This window comes from Phalaenopsis equestris, unplaced genomic scaffold (assembly GCF_001263595.1).
Source record: "Phalaenopsis equestris unplaced genomic scaffold, ASM126359v1 Scaffold000002, whole genome shotgun sequence".
NCBI classification, from domain to species: Eukaryota; Viridiplantae; Streptophyta; class Magnoliopsida; order Asparagales; family Orchidaceae; genus Phalaenopsis; species Phalaenopsis equestris.
Window position 1 is genome coordinate 26,619,926 of NW_018164444.1, and position 10,765 is coordinate 26,630,690.

At 35.3% G+C, this 10,765-nt stretch overlaps 1 protein-coding gene across 5 annotated transcripts in view; it reads right to left on the minus strand.

Annotated features, from left to right (window-relative positions):
* Nucleotides 1-10,765, minus strand: part of LOC110021034 (villin-2-like) — a 68,816-nt gene that overhangs the window by 17,562 nt on the left and 40,489 nt on the right. The window lies entirely within an intron of this gene.

A 10,765-nucleotide genomic window follows, 5' to 3' on the forward strand; every position in this document is an offset into this window, starting at 1 on the left:
GTGTCTTTTGGAATATTGGAAAAAAAACAAAACATTTTAGAAGCTAAAAATTTGTTGAATATATTTATAAAACAGCATTTTAGATAGGATTGTAAAGAACATAAAGCTATTTTTTAAATTGCATACTAAAAAATTTGATACGTGCAATAACCAATTCTTTCGGGAACAACAATCCCAAGATAAAAAGAAGCACCCTTAAATTTCTGAAGAAAAACTCAGCAAATAGAGTGAATTTGGACTCCATCAGTACTTTGAAAAGCTATGTGAGGTCAAGCTGTGAAGTGTCGTTTAAATAAGTTTCCATAATTTTCAAGTAAATTGGTTACAAAGTTTAAATAAATCAGATCGAGTAAAAACCCAAAATAGTCACTCGGCTATTAAGAAGTGCCCAATTTATTCTCTGAGTTTTAAAATGCTCCAATTCAGTCCCACACTATTAAAAGTGATTCCAAATTAATCCTAAATCAAACTTTCCGTTAAATTTAACAGTGCCCTTCAGATATTGAAGGGCAAATCCATCTATTCACAATTTGTGAAGAGATTAGCCGAAATAATAAAGCTATCATTCAGGATCCTGAATTTTTTAGCTAGACATATCAAAATAATACTTTAAAATTATTTTTTAAAAGTAGATAGAGATATGCTCCATTTAAATAACTAAAAAACTTGTCACCACAAATTGGAAAAGGGGATGAAGGTGGCAGAATCTTCTGGTGGTACCACTCCTGTGTTTATTATTGCACAACATTATAGAAACTGGCCATATTAAAAAAAAAATGTATTCATTAAATCAAATTTTTCGTTATATAGTTCACGAGTTTCTCTAAAATTTGTTATGAATTTAATATTTGAATAAAAAATTGAAAAATAAAAGTATAATAATATTAACTTCTTCAAATAATTAAAATTTAAATGTTATATAAAAAATGACCTTTTTTTCCTTTCTTTTAAATTTTAGTCAAATTTAAAAAAAAAAACAAATTCACTTAATAGTGAATACTTCAATTTTTCTATCCAGTGAATATTTTATGCTTTTAATAAGTATATCACCTATCCAACCGTCAATATGTGAAGGGCAACATTAAATGTAACCGAAAATTAAATTTATGACTAATTTAGAATAACTTTTACTAATTTGGGACTAAATTGAAATATTTTAAAACTCGAAGACAAAATTGGACACTTTTTAAATGTCGGGGGACTATTTTGGGGCTTTTTCTCAAATTAGATCTATGAGTAACAAGTAACAAATACATAGATAAGACAGGTTATACAACGAGCTACAATTATGGAATTAAGATACATGAATATGCACCCACTATTCTCCATGAAATCACTGCAACAAATAAGTACCCGGGCCTCTACAGAATGTTTGAATTATTATATATATTAGAAAAAGTCTGAGGGCAAATATATTAATACAAAAAAGATACGAAAATGTTGTATGAGAGGACCTAAAAGAAAGCCCAACTCATACAATACAACACACACAAAAACTCAGATAAAACAAAGATACAAAAAGGTAAAAAACCAGAAAGCCACAAAAGGGCACAAAAGTGTCCTCCTGCCTCTAGTTCTCGGAAATGAGCGGCTAACAAAATGGTAAGGTGTGTCTCATTGCCCGTAGTAACCAAAGTATCATCCATCAGATTCCTGAGCTCAAGTAGATCTTCATTCTTCTTCTTCCTCCTAGATGTGTAGACCTGTCATTCCTCATCCGATGATTGACTCATCTGATCAGTAGATTCCAAAGGTGATCGGATAAGTGTAGGTCGTTGCACGTTGTAATCCCCATGAACCTGAGTAATATTATCATCTTACTAGACCTGATGAGGCGATTGTGAAGTACTAGAAGTATTTCCACCTGTATTATCAGTGATAGGTTCTAGGATAGGCGGGGTCTAAAGAAACTCCCTCTCCCCCACGATAGGAGGTTCCAAAGACGAGGGAGCTACAACTGGGGATTGAATAGTTGTCATATTGTCAGTCTGATCAGAAGGAGATGGAATCACAGCCTCTAGCGGAGCAGCTTGTTTTTTTGGTTTGAGGTGGGGGTGTAGATGGTGACATTGAGAACTAGAGTGTCCGAACATACGACAGTTCGAACAATACGACGGAAAATGTTCAATCTCTACCTTCTGTCAATATCCATGATATTGTGTGCCCAACCAGATTTCCTCAGAAGCGGGTGAAATGTGTCTCTTTCAACAAGTACACTGGTTTCAGAAGGACGGGACAAATTAAAAGTAGGAATGTCCGTCTTGAGTGACTTCCCATAAACTGAGGCAATAAAGTATAATACTTTTTGAGAAAAATAATAAAATTTCAGACCAGGGAGACGAATCCAAATCAGAATGATTGGCGGTTTCGTCTGTGGTCAAAATCCACAGACCATTTCAGAATCTTCATTACTCTGTTCTTCATTCCTCTGTTATCAATCCATATTATCTTTCTAGCAAATAAGCGCATGTAATATTTTTCATTGCTAATTTGAAAAAGAATGTCTCCCATCTAATAGCCCGATTTTCTATTCTCCAACAAGGTGCATAAGTTCAAATTTTTTGCGAATGAGCTTCATTTTGGGATGACTATATAGAAATTTCCCAACCAAATTCAGAAAGAAACAAGTTGAATACCTTCAGCTTCTGTAAGAAAAAATGTTCGACTTCCCATTCTCCCTAGCAGGTTTCTTGATGTCCTCCGCTCACTCAAACGAAGGAGGGAAAAATGATGATTTTAGTGTGCCTGAGGCATGGACACTGGCAAGAGCAGCTACATATGATTCGTCCGAAACCATCTTCATAGATAGTTGCAACGTTTAGAGAAGAAAATAGACTGGGAAAAAATCGCGTCGAAATAGCCGAAGCTAAGGGACGTCGGGGTGAGACGGGACGAGCGCAGAGAACACAAAAATTGCGATCGCGAGCAGTTTCCGCGAAATTGAGCCGCAGAAATTCGAGCGGCGAGAAGGGCCGCAAAGGATCGAGCGCAGAACACGCGAGCGGGAGACGAGCCTCGTCTCAGAGCCGGAAGAAGCGGGGGAGACAAAACAGAAACGAGCGTGAAGAAGCCAAGAGGCAACAACGAAGCCGAAGCCTTAACTGTTGCTAGGGTTCGCCATCGGCCGAAACCCTAGCAAAGTCGAGCGAGGGAGACGACGCCATCAATAATTGTTTATATGTATATATATATATATATATATATATATATATATATATATATATATATACATACATACATACATACATACATACATACATGCATATATTAAATATTGAGTCCAAAATTTTCTTCGACTGAACAAAAATTATACACAACAAATTGGACATGGATCAATTTTGGGGAATTCTACCTTTCCTATTTTAGATTTATTCTCGTCTATTTTTTCTTATTTTAATGTATTTTTTTCCTTTGTCGTTGTTATATCTTTGGTAAGGTGTAATCGTAGGAATTACGTTTTCCGCAAGGTTTATTCATTATATGAGGAGAGATGTTTTAATTTGATTAAGGAATAGGAGAATATTTTCACTCACATCTTCCTTCATGATATCAGAGACAAACCTAATTTCATTGTTGTCTCTGTTCTGTACTTGACGTCTCTCTGGGTTCGAAAGCCTCTACCATCATTCGTGTCAATGTATCAGTCGAGCGTATCGGTCGAACCTGTCATTCGTTGTTCATGCCATCATATTAGCTGTCTTCTAGTAAATCTCGTGGAAGGCTTAACACGACTTGCAATTCTCCATCTCAACCAAGAAGCCAGTGTCTCTGTTCGAACGCCACTGCCTTCGCAATCTCTGCAAAGGCCAAGAAAGAGTTTCTTTTGAAATGCTTCAACCTTGGTTTTGTAGCAAAGGGCTCGACAGCGTATCTCGCCTTTTGATCGTTCCTTTGGTTGGTGAATTGTCGTTTTTTCTCGCCCCAACTATTCCTCATCTATTGGCTTCTCTTGTTGTCCATGTAGTAGTCCTCATTTGTTAGCGTTCTACTGCTTCGTCCTCCTTACAGCCGCCAATCTTTTCCTGCAGGTCATCTCTCATATGAAAAGCAGCCAGCCTATTTTTTCTAGCTCTGAACATGTAAAGGGTTTATGAAAAAATACTGAATGAATGTTTAGCTCAACTTTGGATGTTAGTTCTGAATCATAGTCCAAAAATTCTGTCAAAATAGCCCTGATACTCGCTACCTTAACTTTCTACATTGTCCTAATATGTGCTTATGTACATTTGTAGAAAGGGAAGAAATGAACATCTTATAAGAGAGGGCACAACTCCTGAGTTCACTGATACTAACCATCACTCATGGAATATTGGGGGTCATATGATCGTGTCTTAGTTGATCAACTCTATGACCCCAAAAGTTCGAAAAATTCTCGTACTTTACAACAAGCATGGGAGACTTGGAAAGCAGCTTCTTAGACTTATTCCAATACATAAAATATTGCAGAATTGTTTGAAATTGAGACAAAACTGCAAGAGTTCCGACAAGGAGAGTCAAGGGTTACTCAATACTCACATTATCAAGATACTGGTTATAGTTAGATATGTATGATACATGTAAGGAAATATCCTCAAGATGCCATGATGTATAAAACAATAGTGGATAAAAAAATGATGATCAAGTTCTTATTTGGCCTAAATAAGAACTTAGATGAGGTCAAAGAACGAATCATGGGGATGAAGACTCTCCCTACCACTAAGGACGCCTTTGTTTAAGTTAGAAGATAAGAAAGCAGAAAGAAGCTCATGATGGCAAGAAGTGTGGAGTCCTCTAACATTGAAAGCTTTGCCTTGTATACACATAACTTCTCACATGAGTCAAAGCCAAAGCAAAATCGACTTTCTTGTGAACATTGCAAAAAACTTAATCACATAAAAGACAAATTGGAAACAACATGAAAAACCAGTAGAATGGAAATATGGACAAGAGAGGAAGGATCAAGACAAGAAGGCCCATGCTGCTGCTACTTCTAAAGTGTTGGTTAACCCTAGGCTCCTCTTCATGCAGCAGTTGGAGGTGTAGAAGAAACTCCTTTCTAGCACAACATAACGGCCTACCAGCTTGATGAAGCACAAAGGTATCATATCCTTCTCCTATCTCGCTAACAATGAAAGATTTCGACATTGGATAACACACTCTGATGCTTTTGATCACATGCCTAGAGACATCCATGCTCATAACAACTACCAAGAGTTCACTATCTCCACATTTGTTAGACTTCCTGGTGGATCTCACTCCAGAATTACTGGGAAAGAAGATGTGAAAGTCACAAAAAATGTTCAACCTTCTTCTGTGTTATATATTCCCCAATTAGATTGCAACCTACTTTATAATAGCAAGCTTACTCAAGATTTTTAATGTGTTTTCAAATTACATTCTAACTCTTGAGAATTTCATGTGGAGGATTCAAGGAAGGTGATTGGCAGTTCTGAATTGCATCAAGGTTTATTCTTGCTCAAGGATAGCTATTCTTTTAACGCACAAGTGTCTTCTCCACAATCCTCATTCTATATTCTTGAATATGTTGTATCCGAGTCTGTTGAGAGTCAAGTTTTATCATGATATTGACGTCTAAGTCATCCCAATAATCATTATGTTGCAAAATTATATTCATCTTTCTATAAATAAAAAGCCAGAGGTTTATAAGCATGAAACTTGTCAATTAACCAAACATTCTCTTCATATTTATCTTTTGTCTAAGAACAAGCCCTTGCATCCTTTCTCTATCATTCACAATGAGATTTAAGCACCATCAAAAGTAAAAGCCATCAATGAAGTAAGATAATTTGTCTTCTTTATTGATGACCACACTAAAAACAGTTAGATATTCCTCATGAAGGAAAATTTGAAATTGCATAAATCTTTCATTCCTTCTATAACATGATTTTCACTCAGTTCCAATGAAATTTCAAATTCTCAAAACTAATAATGCAAATGAATACTTCAATTAGATCATTGGGTCCTACCTTGCAAATAACGATATCATTCATGCGAGTTTCGATGTTAAAAGTCCACAACAAAGTGAGATAGTTGAGGGAAGAATAAACATCTCGAGGTATCTAGGTTTATAATGCTTTCTCACAATGTTCCAAAAATTTATAGAGAGATATCGTATTCGTAGCCACCTATCTCATTAATAGAATGCCAAGCAAAATCCTTGGATTCAAAGCCCTTCTCAATATTATAATAGAAAAAAACCCTTATGTCAGAGCCTTCTGGTCTAATCTTCTTCTAAAAAAATATTTAGTTGTATCTCTTTTGTTCACATTCACCAACCAAATTGCAAAAAGATTGACCAAAAATCCATCAAATGTATGTTCCTGAGGCTTGCTTATAACAAAAATGAGTAAAAGTGTTATTCTCCCATTACGAAAAAATAATATAACTCTATGGATGTTACCTTTGTCCAGGTGAATATCAAACTTGAGACCCTACTCTAGATACCCACACTAACGTAGATTCATCACAACTTTTCTGCTTCCCCATACTACTCTGCTTGATCTAGAGTCATCGCAATCTATTCCCCTTCCTTCTAACTATCATATTCCCCAAGACATCCCACTTGAAATTAAGAAGAAATCTTGTGTGTATACTAGGGGAAAGAGATCCATTGAGCAGGATAAAGATAATATGCAACTACAGAACTGTTCACGACTAAATCTGAATTCACACATCTCTGAGGTTCCAAGGGAGGTGGAATCTAGTGGAGTAGACAGGGAAAGTTACAATAATTATCCTATTCATGGGTATGTTGCCTATGAGAAGTTAACAACAAATTACAAAGCATACGTATCTAATTTTGATAATGTGCAGATACCCAAGTCTATTCATGAAGCTTCAAAGTCAAATAGAAAAAAAGGTGATTGAAGAAGAAATCCAATCACTTAAGCTAAATTACACATGACACCCTGATAGCTTCCTAAAGATAAAAGATCCATTGGATGCAAATGAGTGTTTAGTGTCAAGTACAAAGCAGCTGGGAGCATTGAGAAGTTCAAGGCTAAGTTGATTCAAATATGGATATCCCCCCAAAACTGGAAGATGAGTCGAATGCATATCAGGTTCGTAGATTAAGAAAGTCACTTTATGACCTAAAAAATCATTAAGGGCTTGGTTTGACAAGATTGTCATTCACAATGTCAATCAGATCATATGATATTCATAAAGCATACATGGGGAGGTAAGAAAACGGTAATCATTGCCTATGTAGATGATTTAATCCTGACAACTGATGATGACAAAGAGGTTGTAAAAATTAAGGAGGTTTTGGCTAATAAATTTGAAATAAAGGATCTACAAGTGATGAGATACTTTTTAGGCATAGAAGTGCTCAGGCCCAATATTGGTATTGTGATATCTCAAAGAAAGTACATCCTAACCTCCTAAGCTTATTGAAAGAAATAGGAATGTTGGAGTGCAAACCCACCAAGACTCTTATAGATTTCAACATAAAATTACAGTCAAGAGAAAAAAAGATATATGTGGAAAAGATAGATACCGGAGATTGATGGGCAAACTTATCTACCTGTCACACACCATACCTGATATTGCGTACTCTGTCGTCATAGTGAGTCAATACATGAACAATCTAAATAAAAAATATTTGAAGATAATTTATTAAATATAAAAGTTACTTAAGAAAACCCCTGACAAAGAGTTATTTTTTAAGAAATTTGACAACTGGAATGTAGAGGTTTACACTGATGCTAGTTGGGCGTGAGAGCCATAGAGAAAAGATTTAGCTCTGGGTGTTTTTCCTATGTTTGGAAAAATCTTGTCACACAAATGAGCAAGAAGCAAGCGATGGTCTCTAGAAGCAATGCAGAAGCTGAGTATCGGGCACTCACTTCGGGAATTTGTGAAGAAATTTGGATTCAAAGGGTATTAAATGATTTGTGATATTCCACGATCAATCTCATAAAGATGTTTTGCGACAGCTAAGCCGTCATTAGTAATCTTGTGCTTAATGACAAAAACAAGCACATTGAGATTGATAGACATTTTATTTCTGAGAAATTCAATGGAGGCATTATTCATTCAATTTACATTCTGAATCATGTTAAAGTTGATGATGTCTTAACAAAATCTCTACCTTCTGACAGCTTCACTGATTTGAATACCAAATTGGATCTTTACAACATTTATAACCAGTTTGAGGAAGGGTGTGGAATTCTACGTTTCCTATTTTAGATTTGTTCTTGTTTATTTCTTTCTTATTATGTTGTATTTCTTTCCTTTATGGTTGTTATATCTTTGGGAAGGTGTAATTTTGGGAATTTTGTTTTTCCTAGGTTTTATTCATTATATAAGAAGTATTGTAATTTGTTGATTAAGGAATTAGAGAGTATTTTCCTCTCACCTTTTCCTTCAAATTTTGGATATTCAAGAGAGTAAATTTGAGAAATGTGATACTCTAAAACTAAATAGAGCACATGCATACTATTGGGCTATTATTTTAGGATTAACTCTCTCTTTACTATACATACAACGCCAACATTATTTGATTCCAAATTCAGAGCAATACCTATGGTACCCTCTTCAAATTCTATTAATTCACCTGCCATTACTTCATCAAGACCATGAATACGAGCAATGCCATCGCCCACTTGAAGTACGGTACCGGTATTCACAATCTTTACTTCTCTATTATATTGTTCAATACGTTCTCGTATAATATTACTAATTTCGTCAGCTCGAAGGGTTCCCATTAGTATCTCTTTTTTATTTTTCGGAAGGAAAGGTAAAAAATAATACCTAAACTCTAAACTAGAGTAAAAAAGGCTAATAAGTTATTTCTTCCATAGACCCGAGAATATCAATATTAGCACTGATAGTACGAAAATGTAATTCCATATTCAAACAACTATTCAAAGTTCCTAGAGCTCGTTGTAAGGCTTGTTGCAAAACTTGTTGTCGGACCTGATTAATTGCTCTTTGTTTTTCAAAAAAAAGAGTTTCATTTTTGTAATTTTCTAATCGTTCCAAACTATTGCACGTAGCATTAATCAAATTTACTTTTTCTCGTTCTATCTCATAGTATCCATTCGTTCGATACTCATCTGCTTCGATTTCTACTTTGCGTAATCTAACCCGAGCTCTTTCGAGCTGTTCAATGGCTCCTCTACGTAATTCTTCTGAATTTCGAATAGTACTCAAGATCCTCTGTTTTCGCTTATCTAATACATCATTTAATGAAAGTAGATTATCTTTCCATTCGTTTCACAACTATAATATCTCTTCCCGAACCAAACATGAATCTTTCAATTTATTTGGCTCTCACGCTCAATTGTTTCTTTTATCTTTTCTTTGATTAATGGGCATTCCCATATCTTTGAACGGAATGAGCCTATCCTCTCTTTTCTGTTCTTATTCAAAGATATCGAAACTGATCTAACATCAGAATCTTAGGAGGACTCTTCAGACCAGACAAAAAAGAAAAAATTGTCAGCAAAGTTGTTTCTTTATTTGTTCTTTATTTACAACTTCTTTCCAAAAAGAAAAAGATTTTAAAGAAGAAAGAAGAAAATTTTTTCTTCTTTATATGCTATGATAAATTAAATCAAAATCCTAATAAAATAAAAAAGAGAACTGAATAGAATTATGAACTTCATTCTCATTATTATTAGAATAGAATAAGATTTCGATTTTTTTCATCCAAAATTTTTTTTTTATACAAATACAATACATAGGTCGTCGATTCGGCAGTGGATAAAAAAAGGGAACCCATCTTTACAGTTAATGGTTCAAATAATTTTATCCATACGAGTGTTCTACATCAGATAAATGTATATATATATATATTTGAAAAAACCTAAGAGCTGATATATTAAAGATAAAGATACAGATAGGTTTGTATAAGTGGGCCTAAACACCCAACCCACACGGTACAACACACACCAAAAAATGTAAAAGATGGGTACATATAGAAATAAAAAGAAACCTAAAAACCACCCGGGCGTTGAAAAAATGTGGGTCATCTCAATCTAGTATTGTATCTAGCTCTAGTTCTCAGTAGGGATCCAACTAGCAGATTGGATCCAGCTAGCAGATTGGTAAGGTGCTGACCATTATTCGTAGTAACCAAAGTATCATCCATAAGACTCTTAAGCTCTAGTAGATCTCCATTCTCTTCTTCCTCCTAGAAGTGTAAACTAGTCATTCCTCCGAAAAATCCGCCTGATGGGGTAGAGCTGAAGCAGAAGGATTACCAACAGTAATACCCACAATAGGTTCTACAATATGTGAAGTATGAGTTGCCGCTACACCAGATACTCCAGCGAGACTCTCCTGATTATCAGTATGAACACTATCATTTATAGGTATTGTTTTGTATGGAGTTTGTAGGTGCCAATATCGCATCATCATCACTCACAGTAACAGTAACAGTAGTGTCAGGGGGGTCCTCAGGGGCAACAGACACCTCCTGTCTGGTAGTATCCTCCTCAGTTGGAACTAAAATGTCCACAGCAGTTGGGTTAGGCCCATCCTTGTTCGCTTGAACCTTAGATTTTAAATTAGGATGAAATTTGTGGCATTTAGCAAGGATATGACCAAATATCTTACAGTAGATACAATATGGGGGTTTGTGTTCCATGACGATTTTTTGCCAATATCCATTATGGGTTGTGCCCAACCAGACTTCAGTAACATCAGGTAAACTAATATCCCTTTCCACAAGTATTCTGACCACCGAGGGTCTGGTTAGGTTGAAATTTGGCAAATCTAGTTTCAAAGGATGTATATATATATATAAATTTACATTCTG